The sequence below is a fragment of the Sciurus vulgaris genome, assembly GCF_902686455.1.
Source record: "Sciurus vulgaris genome assembly, chromosome: 16".
NCBI classification, from domain to species: domain Eukaryota; kingdom Metazoa; phylum Chordata; class Mammalia; order Rodentia; family Sciuridae; genus Sciurus; species Sciurus vulgaris.
The window spans coordinates 39,953,999-39,969,370 of record NC_136477.1 but is presented as its reverse complement, the minus strand read 5'-3'; the positions used below and the strand labels follow the sequence as shown (position 1 = coordinate 39,969,370).

The 15,372-nt window shown below is 40.2% G+C and overlaps 1 protein-coding gene across 1 annotated transcript in view; it reads left to right on the top strand.

Moving 5' to 3' along the window:
* Positions 1–15,372, top strand: part of LOC306646007 (ubiquitin-conjugating enzyme E2 E1) — a 333,994-nt gene that overhangs the window by 100,804 nt on the left and 217,818 nt on the right. The window lies entirely within an intron of this gene.

Here is a 15,372-nt window from a genome sequence, read left to right as displayed (position 1 = left end):
TTCCCAGGAACCCCTCCAAAAGATGAGAGGAGAGCATATAATGAAGTTGTAAGACGGTGCTTATACCTGGAGGCAGAATCCCAGTGAACACAGCCTAATAGACAGAGCTGAGCGTGCTACCAGCAACTTGGATACCATAAGCAGGGTTCCCATCAGGACCACCTGGTGTCAGACATGGTTTAAAAACTCTTAGGAAAGTGTCAAATAAACAACCTTTTGTTATGGGGCACAACTTAAGAACAGACCGGTCACCACTGAGAAGTCCAAATTTGAGAGTCTTTATTAAGCCGGCCAGCTGACTGTCTCACACAATGCCCCAAAAAATGGCTATTGGGAGAACAGCCCTGATCATAGGGTTGTAGGGGTTCTTATACCAAAAATCACATCAATCATAAGTGTCTGTTGCTATGATTCAAAATTACAAACTAACATCATGAGATCATCAACAGAGGGGGAAGTGGGTCAAAATGACCCTTACCTAGGTACAAACTAAAGAATGGTTACTAACATCCACACAATCACTGTTCACCTGGTACATTGTTTAGGAGCAATAGGAATCAAAAGAGAGCAATTTTTCTTTACATAGGAATTGTCATTCTGTATTGTTAAACATGTCACACTAAGTAACTGATGATGGGCACAGAGGCGGGGTGTTCCCATGGGAGAAGCTTATTTCCTACATAACATGGAGTCTCAGAGCAAAATGGAGTCTGTTTAGTCATTTCCCTTAGAGTCTGGCCTATAACATTCTCATGGAGCCAGGTCTGTCAGCCCATCACACTTTAATCGCAAGGTAATTGCACTCCTGTAAAACAGAGGCTATATTAAAACTGCAACAGGTACGTTGTGTTTCCATGTATAATGAGGTTAAGTTCAAGCCTCAGACAATAGAATGTTTCTGGCAAGACATTTGAGAGTGTGCTGAGTGTCCCTGCATGGAGAATCACTCACTGCCTTTGAGAATCATTCCTTTGGGGATCTGGGGAGCTGAACCCTCCCCGATCTCGGTTCCTACTGCATTTCTCCCGGCTTCTGCCTCTGCGGCCATCTCTGCACCCTCGCTTTTCCTCAGATCTGATGGAACCTGCTGTGGCTTTAGGATCTCTGCAATGGTCGTTCCGCCTGGATGCTCTTCTCCCACATGTGGACGTGGCTCACTGCCCTGCCTCCTTCAGGTCCTTGCTCAAACGTTGCCACCTCGGTGAGAACTTCCCAGGCCCTTGATTTAAAAATCCCATTCCTCGTTCTCATCCTTGGCTTCTCCTCACCCCTTCCCTGCTTAACTTTCCTCCGTAGCATCGCCACCTGACATTCTCTGTTTTACTTACTTATTTTTTCAAAACACCTCCCCCCTAGAGGTTTCAATTTTGATATGATAAGATTTCTTGTTTGCTAAGCCCAAGAAATCTTAGCAGAAGAAAGGGAAGGGAAAGGGGAAAGGGAGGAAGAAGGTGGAAAAGAAAGGAGGGTTTCAGGAAGTAGCAAAGGGTCTTCAGGCCCAAATTCATCTTCCCTCTTTCAACCAACTGATGAGGTGAGCAACTCTCCACTTTGGCCCCTTCTGGCTACTGGGCAGGGACAGGGTATTCGACCAAGTCATGATGCTTATGGTACCAGGGCCTGCCCATGGCTTTTGAAGTTTTTGTGAATGGAGAGGTAAATTTTGAAGGGCAAGGTAGGTGAGAACCTCTGTAAACTATATTACTCCAAAGTCAATCAACTACAGAGGTGCATGGCTTAGAACTCTGGACTCTCTTTCTAATGAGATGCATTTATGACCCTGGAAACTTGCAACTAAATGGCAGGATCAGAAGCAATTATAGACATGATGGAATCATGCCAGGGGTGTTTTGAGTGAGTCACAGGAGGTAGACTTTATTATTTTATTTTTATTTTTTTTACAGTATTGGGGGGTGTTCTACCACTAAGCTACATCTCCAGCCCTTTTTATTTATTTTTTTAAATTTTGAGACAGAGTCTAAGTTGCTGAGACTGTCCTCAAACTTGGAATCCTCCTGCCTCAGCCTCCCAAATCACTGGGATTACAGGTGTGTGCTACTGTGCCCAACAGAGGGCAGTCTTTAATTTTTTTTTTTCTAGAAGGCAGTCTTTAAACCATAGCTATTGGAACAGTGCCTAGGAAATAGGGTTCAATAAAAGGAGATTCAACAAAGATATTACATTATGAAATTCCAGTCATTTGCATAAGGTGCTGTAGTCAATGAGGTATAGAGATTCCTGTCTTAATCTACAATTTCATGACTTGGTGTGTAGTTTCTTTCTTTTTTTTTGCGGTGCTGGGGATTGAACCCAGGGCCTTGTGCTTGCGAGGCAGGCACTCTACCAACTGAGCTATATCCCCAGCCCTGGTGTGTAGTTTCTTAAAAAAAATTCCACATAAGGACTGCATATTATTACCTGCCATAAAACAACTTCTATAGTTTTAGAAAGAAAGCTAGTGGAAAAGATCACTTCTTCCAAAACAGGGGCGTTTTCTTTACGCTGGGATTCACTAATGTGAACTTTAATATCATCACGCCCTAAGTATCTGTGGTAGGCAGCATGATGGCCCCAATTATGTCCATATGTTAATACCTGAAACCGTGAGTACCTTAGGTTACAGAACAAATGGAAACTAAAGTTAGAGACGGCATTAAGGTTGCTATCAGCTGACTTGTAGACGGGAGAGTTCCCATGGGCCCAACGTAATCACAGTGTCCTTTAAACATAGAAGAGATAGCAGAAGAGCTTGAGCGCCAGGGAGATGGCAGGGTGAGATGGACTCAGCCTGACATTGCTGGCTTTGCAGCAGGGAGGGGACCATGAGTACAGGAACATGGGCAGCCCAGCCATAAAAGTGGGCAAAGGTGAGAAGACAGGCTCTCCCCAGGGTCTCCAGGAAGAAACACACCTGCTGACACCTGGATTCTAGTCTGGGGAGACCTGGGTGGAACTTCTGACCTATAGAACTGGAGGATCATTAATCTGTATTGCAATCAGTCACCAAGTTTGCTAAGACAATAGGAAACAAATTCAATATTGTTCTGTTGTCTGCATCTGACACAGTCTCACACACACAAGTTATTCTGTCTCACTTGACACTTCCAAAAGTTCCCCCTATTGCCAATTTCTTCTGAATCACCCATTGCTGGTAGTTCTTGATGCAGGGGACAGGGGGCTCTAGGGGACATTTTAATGTCTGGAGACATTTTTGTTTGTCTTGACAGGGAGGTGGGAGTTTGCTATTGGCGTCTGGTGGGTAGAGGCTAGGGATGCTGGTAAGCATTCTATAATGCACATGTCAGCTCCCCAAACCAAAGAATTTTCCAGCCCAAAGTGACAGTAGCACCAGTGTTGGAGAAGTCCTGTTTACTCATATATCAGTTGATGTAATCCCTGGGTTAGGGGTTGAGGGCCAATATGCAAGGAATTCCTGCACCTGTTCCCTCTAACCCCTACTTTTTTTTTTTGTTCTGCTTTCTTTCTTTTTCATTCATCCCCTCCAAGGGGCCAAGGATTCAAACCGCGGCCCTTGCGCATGCTAGGCGAGCGCTCTCCAAAATGAGCTATTTCTTCAGCTCCTGTTCTGCTTTCTTTCTACTATGAATTCTCAAGGGAGATATTATGGTTTAGATGTGGTGAGCCCCAAAAGCTCACACATAAGACAATGCAAGAAGGTTTGGAAGAGAAATGACTGGGTGATAGCATTAACCTAACAATGAGTTAATCCCTGATTGATTAACTGAGTGGTAACTGGAGGCAGGTGGGGTGTGTCTGGAGAAAGTGGTTCATTGGGAGCCTGGTGTGGGGTACGTATTTGTATCTGGAGAGTGGAGTCTCTCTCTGCTTCCTGATCATCATGTGAGCTGCTTCCCTCCACCACACTCTTTAGCCATGATGCCTCCCTCACCTTGAGCCTCAAGGAATGGAGCCTGCTATCTACGGACTAAGACCTCTGGAGCCGTGAGCCCTCAAATAAACTTTTCCTCCTTTAAAGTTATTCTGCTCAGATCTCGTAGTCACAGCAGCAAAAAGGCTGACTAAAACAGGGAGGGAATATGTCCCCCGAGGAGGCAAAAATTGCTTCTTGGGGAGTGTCTTAGTTCAGCTCCTGTAACAAATTACCATAGACTGGGTGATTTAAGGAAGATTTCTCTTCACCATCCTTGCAGCAGGGAAGTCCAAAATCTAAGTGTCTGACGAGAGCCCAATCCTTTCTTTTGCAGAAAGCATCTTCTAGGTATCTCCTCACATGTCAGAGAGCAGATCCTTTTTTTCTTTTTTTTAATTTTTAGATGTTGCTGGACCTTTATTTATTTTTATGTGATGCTGAGAATCAAACCCAATGCCTCACACATGCTAGCAAGTGCTCTACCACTGAGCCACAACCCCAGCCCAGAGAGCAGATTTTTAAGTCTTCTTCAAGAGTACTCATCCCCCAGGGGCTGGGATTGTGGCTTAGTGGTACAGCTCTTGCTAGCATGTGTGAGGCACTGGGTTCGATTCTTAGCTCTGCATACAAATAAATAAATAAAGGTTCATCAACAACTAATTAAAAAAAAAAAAAAAGAAAGAAAAGAAAAGAGCACATACCCAAGTCGTGACTTCATTACTCCTCAAAGGTCCCACCTCTAATATGCGGACATGAGGATTTTAACATATGCATTTTGGGGAGGGACACAAAAATTCATTCCACAGCAAGGGACAAAAAGCTTAGATATTACAATAGTTTGTGGCCCTCCAAAGCTCATCCTCACCTGAGGAAATTTTTTAAAAAATATACCGGGATTGAACTCACGGGCCCTTAACCACTAGCCACATCCACAGCCCCCTTTTATTTGAGATAGGGCTTCACTAAGTTGCTGAGGCTGGTTTTGAACTTGTGATCCTCCTGCCTTAGCCTCCTGAGTCTCTGGGATTACAGGTGTGCACCACCATGCCCGGCTCCTTACCAGATGAAATCTTACTCCTCAGTACTTAATTTCTCCCATTAAATTAAATTTAATTTCTTTAAATTTAGAATTTAAGTTATATTTAAATTTTCCTTAGGTGAATGACAATAAAAATTTTTAAAAAGTTTGGCAATACTGTTTTTCACTCAAGTGTGAAATTAATCCCTCCCAAAGATTTTCTTCTGACCTTTTTCACTAAGGGGAATTTACCTAGAAGCTAAAAGAGTATTTGTGTTATTTAGCCGAGTGACAAGCAAAGAGCATTACTGTGTAAATTCATTTTAAATTGGCATGCTTATGAATTTTTAAAAATGTACATAAAGACAGATGTACAAAATTACTGTTCAGTTGCTAACATCTAGTTGAAGACATTTGGCCCTGTCTTTAACTCTTCCTTCATATTTCCTAAGATGCGTCATAAATTTGAAGAAGGGAATCAAATAGTAGGCTGTAGTCATGAACATATAATCACTAATGCTAGAAATTCTAAAATAGAACATTTGTAGTTTCACTCAAACACTTCTTTTTTCTGCTAAGCAATATGTCTAAAGAGTTTACCTAGGTAGGCGCTGTGGTGCACACCTGTAATTCCAACAACTTGGGAGTCTGAGGCAGGAGGATCACAAGTTCAAAGCCAGCCTCAGCCACTTAGTGAGGCCCTAAGCAACTCAGTGAGATCCTGTCTCTAAATCAAATACAAAAATGGACTGGGGGTGTGGCTCAGTGGTTAAACACCCTTTGCTTCAATCCTTGTACCTTTGTATATATCAAAAACCTAATAAATATTTTTTTGAGAATGAAATGTTTGGCCTTTGAGAATTTTTACATTGGCTGAGTTTATGGCTCAGTGGCAGAGTATTTGTTTAGCATTGTGACGCTCTGGATTCCAGCTCTGGCACTGTCAAGAATAAACAAACAAATAAACAAATAAAATGAACAATATTTGTTTATGGTGCTGAGGCTCAAACGCAGGGATTTGAACATGCTAAACACATATATTGTACTGCTGATTTGCAAGCCTATCCCCCCAAACGTACATACTATAAATCACATATTACAAATGTAATCAATGCTTAAGAGAGGTTTCTAAATGTAGCTCATCGAAGAATGACATAGTAATGAACTGAGTTTTATATTAGTCTACAAGAAACGGGGAAGGTATGTGTTTATCATTTGTTTCTTCCTTCCTTCACCACACATATGCAGAACATTTTTTTTTTCTCTTCTTACAAAGAAAGCCTGAACAGCTCACCTTTCCTTACTCCTCAACAAACCCTTCCAATAAACCAAAGTCGAACATCCAGAAAAATGATTTCCTTATGTTTTGTCAGGGATATAAAGTAAGAAGCATGCATTTTAGGCAGCTGTGAAACATGCTGTCATAATGACATGTCTCCTGTGATACTGGGTCTTTGAATGATTAAAACGATTCTTCAGCTATTTGAATGATGTCATTCTGTTGCAGTTCCTCTGGCTATTTTGCTTTTATACTGCAAATGTGTTAAAAATTTAAGTCCCAGCTTGAACTTTTATTTATGCTGAGCTCAGCCCTGTGGATTGCCTCATTATACAGTGCCTGCAGGGGTGGCACTTCTGGGCATGCAGCCAGCACTCCTGGGTCAGCAGGAACTATTTCAGCTCAATTTATAAAGCAAAAGAAAGGGATCTGGTTGACCTACAAGGACCAACTCTGCAAGAATGATTGTTAACCACAATGGTGATTATTCACAGCTTGCCCATCTCCTGAGAAAATAAAACCTTCTTCAGGGATTTTCCCCCCTCCTCTAAATGAAAGAATCCATTCTTGGTTTCTTGTAAAAAGAATAAAATACTTTTTAGAGAATATTGGAAGATTTATTATCCAGTCAATTTCTTAAAAAATTGTAGAAGATTGTTCAAGGGATCCATGCAGTAAATTATTTTTAAATCCCAAAAGAACAGAAGGTAAAGCTGTGGAGATTGATCAGTAGGACCCCCTCCAACCTAATTCACTTCCTCTTTCTCTTTGTTCCTTGAAAGTGATCTTAAGGATTGTTGAGTTCTTCAGGCTGTCCCCAACATGTTATATAAATGACAATGACCTGTGTGGAGCTGGCATTCCAAGAGGCTGGAATTTAGCCCTTCTACTGATTACCAAGACTTTTCCATACAGGACTCCATAATAGCTATGAGTCTTGCTTCTCCTTTTCTCATTTCACTTGAGTGACTTTGGTGTCTCTATTTGTTTTCTATTGCTGCCATAACAAGTTACCTAGAATTAAGTGGCATAATGTAACTCGAATTTATGACTTTACAGTCCTGAAGGACAGAAGTCCTGAATAAGGTCTCACTGGGATAAAATCATAGCGTGGGCAGGGCTTCATTTGTTCTAGAGGACACAGGGGAAAATCTTTCTCTTGTCTTTTCCAGTTGCTAGAGGAGCTCACATTCCTTGGCTCCTGACCTCTTCCATTTGAAAGCCAGCAATGGCTGGTCTAGCCTTTCTCAGGATGCTTCATGCTGATACCAACCTGCTTCAACCAGAGGAGAGTTGTGATTACATTGGGCCCACCTCCATAATACAGGATAATCTCTTTAAGGTTAGCTGATTAATAACCTTAATTTTACCTGCTACTTTAATCCTACCTTGCCAGGTAACATGAGATGATTAAAGTCCTGGAGAATCACAGCATAGAACATGAACATCTTTACGCGAGGTATTATTCTACCAGCTCAGGGTCTTCTACTGTTAAGCAGTAATGAAGCAACTTCAGTTTCCACCATAATGATCTCCTCTGTGCTTAGTGAACTTGGTTTTCTTTCATAGTTACACACCTGTGCCCAGAATGTCTTCCAGATCTCTTGTACCTTCCTTTATCTCTATTCTCCCTTCAGTCCCCTTCTCAACTTCCTGCCCCCCCCATCCTCTGAATTCAATCAAAAATCATATTTTTTGCATGATGGAAATTTTGACTCTCCCATGACAATTGTTACATTCCTCTTTTATAGCTCTTTCTACATAGTATTCGTGTATTTATCCATTCCACAACTATTTATTTGTCAGGCAAATGGAATATACTAGTACACAACAGGGGTAGGGTCCCTGCTCCCATGTGTCACACATTTTAATAGAGGAGACAATAAACAATGAATAAAATAATCAGATAGTGACAAAGATTGTAGAGGAATGGGTTTCGACATCTATTGCACAGCAGTGTGACTATGGTCAAGATGATGTATTACACTTTTCAAAATAACTAAAAGAGTAAATTTCAAAGCTGTCATGAAAAATGATGAGTAGGTAAGGTGATGAATATGTTGATTGCCTTGATTGATTAATCATGCCACATGGTATCAAAACCTTGGTGGGCTTGGTGGCACACTCCTGTAATCCCAGTGGCTCAGGAGGTTGAGGCAGGAAGATTGCAAGTTCAAGGCCATACTCAGCAATGTCAGAGGCTCTCAGCAACTGAGACCCTGTCTCAAAATAAAAAAAATAGAAAGGGCTGGAGATGTGGCTCCGTGGTTGAGCACCCTGGGTTCAATCCACAGTACAAACAAAACAAAACAAAAAACACCACCACCCTATTGTGCCCCATAAATGTATAGTTATGGTTTGTCAATCAAAAATAAAATGAGGGCTGGAGGTGTAGCTCAGTGGCAGAGTGCTTGCCTAGCATGCATAAGGCCCTGGCTTCTGTCCCCAGCACCATAAAATTCTCAAAAATTTGATTCAAAAAATAAAGTGGCTAAGAACACACACACACACACACACACACACACACACACACACACACAGGGGAATACAAAGGACTCCAGAAAGAAACAAAACTGAGATAAGATGTGGAGGATAAGAAGGAGCCAGTCACTTGTTATGATCTGAGGGAAAAGCATTCCAGGTAGAAGGAACAGCAGATGGAAAGGTTGTGAGCTGCGAATGAGCTTGGGAGGCTGGAGAGCCAGAAAGGAGGCCAGTGAAGCAGCAATGGAAGTGTCGTCAGGAGCATGGAAGGAGACAAGGCTGGAGACAGGAAAGGGCCGGCCATGTGGAACTTTCTAAGCCACAGGCAAGACCGTTGGATTTTATGCTGCATGAAATAAAGGACCATTTGGAGGGTCTTAAGTATAGAAGTGACATAATTTCATTTCAATTTCAAAAAGACCCTTAAAATAGATTGTCAGGGAGCATGAATGGAAGGAGAGAGATCAATGAGGAGGCTGTTGTCATTGTTGGAATGGTGAAAAATATTTTTTACAAGCAAAATCTTAAATGTCTTCCTTGGGAGAAGATTAACCAACTCAACCACTAATAAGCAAAGCATGTTGGTCCTTCCTCTCATTAGAAGACCTTGATCCCTAAAGGGTAGAGATTGACATCCCTTCATCCCTAGGACTTAATACAGTGCCTGACACCAAGCAGGTGCCAAAAAGACTGAATGATGTACATAACCTGGCCATTGCTAGATATTTTATATACATAAAATTATTTATCTATTCATCTATCTATCATCTATCTATCTTTCTCTATATATTTTTAGTAGGTCATTTTCTCCATCTGCAGCTTGAATGCTGGGCACAAGGTGAGAAGATTGGTTATGAGAAGTGCCTCAACAGTGCAGTAGCACACTCACAAACTGTGTACCAATCCATAAATATCCAAGGGATATTTATCACATTTTTTCATTAGATTAGAAAAAGAAACAGAAACCAGCAGTCTTTAGTTTTTAAATCGAGTACATAATGAATAGTATGATAAACATAAAACTGATAATGGTTAAAGCTAAACATAGTAAGATTTGTTACTGACTTGAAAAGAATTAAATATTGGCAGAAGGAAAATCTACAGAATTCTTTAAGGCAGATGGACTCAAAAATAAGTCTATGAGAGAAAGTTGCTAATGGTGGCAGTTCTGATTAGCCAAAAAACAGAAACAGAAACAAAACAAAATCTTGACCAATAAATAAGTTCTTTCTTTAAGATTTTGAGGGAAAAGTTTGATTTTTATAGGAATGATTCCAGGAAAATAAAATAAAAATGGAAACTACTTGAAATAGTTTGACCTCAACATATGCAAAATTGACCATTTATTGATTTGCTCAACAACTACTTATTTAAGTCAAATTGAACTACTGAATTTCTCTTAATATTTTCTTACTGGAAATGTTTCAATGATGAGATGATTTTGATTAAGATGTTTGTGTTCATAAACTTTTCAGAGTCAGTAATTTCTGGGCTTGAAATGACTTCCATTAAAAAGATCCAATATTAAGGCCAAATTGCCGGAATTGAAATGGTAGGATCAGAAGTTTCTACAACTGCATGCCTGTAATCCCAGTGAATCAGGAGGCTGAGGCAGGAGGATCACAAGTTCAAAGCTTTAAAGGGTTGGGGATATAGCTTAGTGAAGAGTACCCCTGGGTTCAATCCCAGTACTGCAAAAAAATGATTCTAACTTAAAATTATTTTAATTTATATTTTCAAGCATTTTTATTGTAAAAATAACAAAAAATATGTAAATGTTTTTGAAAGTGCACAAAGTTAAGTGAAGAAAAATAATATCTATAATATCACTATTGAAATAAAACTATTGTTAAAAACTTGGCTGTATTCCTACAATCTCTTTTTCCCTCTCTTTTTAGTGCATGGAATTTTAGACACAGTTGTGATAATACTTCACATGCAATTTTTATATTGATTTTTAAAAATATAACTTAAGGTTTTTAGCATTGTCACCTCATTGCCTTATTTTTGCAAATATTCTTTTTAAAAGCTGAGGGGAATTTACTCATACTTCCTTTTGGCTAGGCATGTAGGGATTTGCCAGTTATGTAGTCAGTCTATATAAATAAAGCTATATATCATTTCACATAAGGATTTTTCTATAGTTAGTATTATTTTGTTAGGACGGGTTCTCAGAAATGGAATTACAGAGTCAGACCTTTTTTTCCTTAAACATGAAAGAGAGAAACAGATTGAGTCTCACCAATAGTGTCCTGACCAGAAATGAGACCAGTGAAAAAATAACTCAAACAATAACAGCTTCTGTGTAATTCACTTACATACTCTATTTTCTTGGAAGATTGCGGTATTTGAGGAGGGTCGAACAGTTCTAGGTTTTAAAGTAATTTTTATTTTCATTGAAGTAAGATATCTGCATGATTTACTACAAGGCTTATGAAAAACAGTAGTCCCCTGCCCTGTCCTTGCCCATCCTCCAGTTCCTGGTCTTAACTCTTCCAATATTTCCTTAGTATTTGTCTTCACATTTCTAAATAATATTCCTAAAATGCTATTTCTTTTATGTACAAATTTTAGACTTTCTATTATGGAAGATGAAAATTTTTCAATGATTTTTTTAGTTGACACATAAAAATTTCTTATGTTGGATAACCTGGTGTTTTGAAATACACCTACATTTAGAATGGCGAAATTGCTGGGCACAGTGTCACATACCTATAATCCCAGCAGCTTGGGAGGCTGAGGCAGAAGGATTGCAAGTTCAAATCCAGCCTCAGCAATTTAGTGAGGCCCTGAGCAACTCAGTGAGACCCTGTCTCTAAATAAAATACAAAAAAAAGGGCTGGGGAGGTGGCTCTGTGATTAAGTGCCCCTGAGTTCAATACCCAGTAACAACAACAACAATAAAAATCTGGAATGGCTAAATTAAGTTAATTAACATACACATTAACTCACATACTTTTTTTGTGTGTGTGATCAGAACACTTAAAAGTTATTCTTTTTTAAAAAAGCTATTCTTTTATCAATTTCCAAGTATATAATACAGTTATTAATGTAGTCACTATGTTGTACAATAGATCCTCTTTTTTTCTGGGTACCAGGGATGCTTAATCACTGAGCCACATCCCCAGCCCTTTTTTCATTTTTTGAGCCGGGGTCTTGCAAACTTGCTTAGGGACTTGCTAAATTGCTGAGGTTGGCCTTGACCTTGCAAACCAGCTCAAAACAGATCTTTTGAACTTATTCTTCCTGACTAACTGAAATTTTATATCCTTTGACCAAAAGAAAATGAGTATTTTTTTGCATAGTTCTAGGGATATGATCCAGGGCCTTATGCATACAAGGCAAGTGCTCTGCCCCTGTACCACACACCAGCCCTACATGAGAATCTTAATGTTACATTCCCTCCTCTCATAGATGTGGGCATACTGGCACACACTCACGTACATGTGTGTGTGCACACACTTCTCTTTTTCCATTTAATCTATCTCACATCAATTTTTCTTTTGTGGGATACATTCTCTAGTAACTTTCTAAGAAGGGGTGTCTACAAGATGAGTTTCTTGAAAGTTTACCTGTCTAAAAATATCTTTATTCTACCCTTACACTTGACCGATGGTTTGGCTGAAATTTGATATTTGTAATACAGTACTCTTATCCTTAGAATTTTGAAGGCATTCTTTAGATATTCAGTGTTGCTTTTGGGAAGTTGAATGATATTCTGATTCCTACTGTTGTATGTTGTCTTACTCTGTTTTGTCTTGCTAGGAGATAATTCCACAGACCACGTAATTTATAAAGTAAAGACATTTATTTGGCTCATAGTTCTAGAAGCTGGGAAGTCCCAGGGCATAGTGTTGGCAACTGCCTAACATCTGGTGAGGCCTTCTTGCTAGGTCATTCTGTGATGGAAGGTGGAAAGCCAAAAGGGCATGTGCATGTGTGAGAGAGAGTGAAAAAGCCTCCAGGCCTTTTAAAATTGGAATTAATTCATGAGGGTGGAGCCCCATGACCTAAACACCTCCCGTGAAGCTCCACCTCCCAATATTGTTGCATTGAGGTTTAGGTTTCTAACAAAGACTTTTGTGGGGACACATGCAAACCATAGCACATGTGATCTGATCTTTCAGGATGTTTTTATGATCTTCTCTTTGTCCCTTGATGTTCTGAAATTTCACCACACTATCCTTTGAAGATTTTTTTTAATTAATTGTGTGAGAATCTGAGAGCATTTAAATCTGAAAACCCATTTCATTTGATTTCAAGAAAATTATCTTGAATCATATTTTGATGGTTTTTTTTCTGAAACTCCTTTTATACCTCCTGGATTAATCTTTAGATTTGTAAAAAAACAGTTTCTTGTAATGTCCATCTCTTTTGTCTTTTTGTTCTGCTCAATGATGATTTCTTTGGCTTTATCTTCCAACTTTTCTAACACGTCTGTTTTACATTTTGTCTTTAATTTTCACAAACTCTTATTTGTTCTGGGTTCCTTTTTTGTAGCATCCTGGTTTCAAGGAAGGCTGTCATCTCTTACCACTCCAATAGGATGAAGAGTTTCTCTTGCTCCTTGTATTGCTTCTGAGTTTCTTTCTGTCATGGTGGAATTTTCTTTCAACAAGGTAGTGATCTGTTATTATGTGTTTATATTTGAGAGAAGCACTGAGGAGCGGACATATGTGTGCGTGTGCATGCATGTGTGTATTGGGGGAGCTCTAGGGAGCCCTGTAAGAGTCACCATAGGGTGGGACCTGCCACATCACTCTAGGTTCTCAAATGTTGTCATCTGTAAGTCTCATCTCTGAGGCTATCCACGTGCTCCCGTCTTATGCTTGAAGGAAAGTAGACAGAGAGTTTCATTACTGAGTAGGTTGACTTTCTAATCTGTTTTCCTGTCTTCTATAGTGCCAGTTATTCCAGGAGCTGGGGGCTCAGAGATGAAATTTCTGCAGGAGATCAACCTCAGCAGGAGGAGCGCAGACAGAATCTCTTTTCATCCAGAGGAGCTTCTTATGCAAACTTTCGACCATCCCTAACTGTTCTCAGCCTCATGAATAACCCTGGACTCAAAGAAAGCAACTTCTTCCCAGGAGTTGACTTTGATCAGTAGTGTTTCTCCCATTTGCCTCCCAGGGTCCAGTGACTTCAGGGGAGCCTGGATGATGCCAGAGATTCCAATGTCTTTGGTCTGTTGATGGCCCTTCGTATTAGTCATCTATTGCTTATTTATCTATTACACCCAAACGTAATGACTTAAAACAATAGCGTTTATTATCACACGATTTTGTGGATCAGAAGCCTCCATGTGACTCAGTTCACCTGGGTCTTTGCTTCAGGATCTCTCATGGGCTGTAATGAAGGTGTTGGCTATGACCAACATAATCTCAACGCTCAACTGTGGTAAAATCTGCTCCCAAGTCTTCTCTTGGCAGGATCCAGTTCCTGGTTGGCTGTTGCCTGAAGGCCACCCTCTGTCCTTTACCACTTGAGTTTCTCCACAGGGAACCTCACAACACTGCATCTTCTTTGATAGGGCAAGCAGATGGAAAGAGCCAGAAAGAGAGGGTATGAGCAAGATAAAAGTCTCGGTCTTTTACAACATAATCTCAGAAGTGATACCCATCACCTTTGCCTATTCTATTGTTAGAAGCACCTCCCTTGGTCCAGGTCACATTCAAGCACAGGGATTACTCCCAGAGGTGAGTCCTGGGAGGCAGGATCATTGGAGCCCATCTGAGAGGGCCACCTGCTACACCTCTGCCGGGAGCATCCTGCTGGAGAGACTTTGCCTCCCTGCTGTGGTAGGGCTGTGCTTCTCCTCTCCATTGTGCACCCACAACCTGGATCCATGACCTGGAGCCCTCGTTAATATGCAGATTCTGATTCATTAAGTTCAGAACGGGGCCTGACATTCTGTACCTTTGCTGTTTCCCAGGTGATGCCGCACCCAGAATTTTTCCATTTTTCTTTTCTAAGACTGCATCATGAAGGAGAAGAGTAAGCTTTTATATGAATTTAGAGGCTAAGAGATAGTTCCGGATATTGACTTAGTTGTGTTTTATTTTAGATGTTTTTTTAGTTGTCAATGGACCTTTATTTCACTTATTTGTATGTGGTTCTGAGGGTTGAAGCCAGTGCATTGCACATGCCAGACAAGCGCTCTCCCGCTGAGCTACAACCCCAGCTCCCTTTTTTTTGTTTTTGTTTTGGTTTGTTTTCTGTACTGAGGATTTAACCAATGGATGGTTAACCACTGAGCTACAGCTCCAATATTTTTTATTTTCTATTTTGAGAAAGGATCTCACTAAATTTCTGAGGCTGGCCTCAAACTTGAAATCCTCTTTCCTCGGAGTGCAGGCATGTGCTACCAGGCTGGTCTGAATGAGATTTAAGTGGTCATCCTATCTACTACTATTAAAATATTTTATTTTTCATGCACAATCATAAAGAAGGGTGTAATCCTTAGAAACAAATTCATCTTCTAGGATGTAGATATAAAAATCTATAGATAATTAGTAAAGGCTTACTGGTAAGAAGCACAGCAGGAGAATTTATTATGAGAATAGTCGGTTTCTACTAGAGTCTATGGGTAAAAATGCATCCAGGCCTGGAGGAAGAAATAGAATCCATTTTTTTGCATTTAGAATTGCGTGCGTGCAATTGTGCAATTCTAGAATTGTGTGTGTGTGTGTGTGTGTGTGT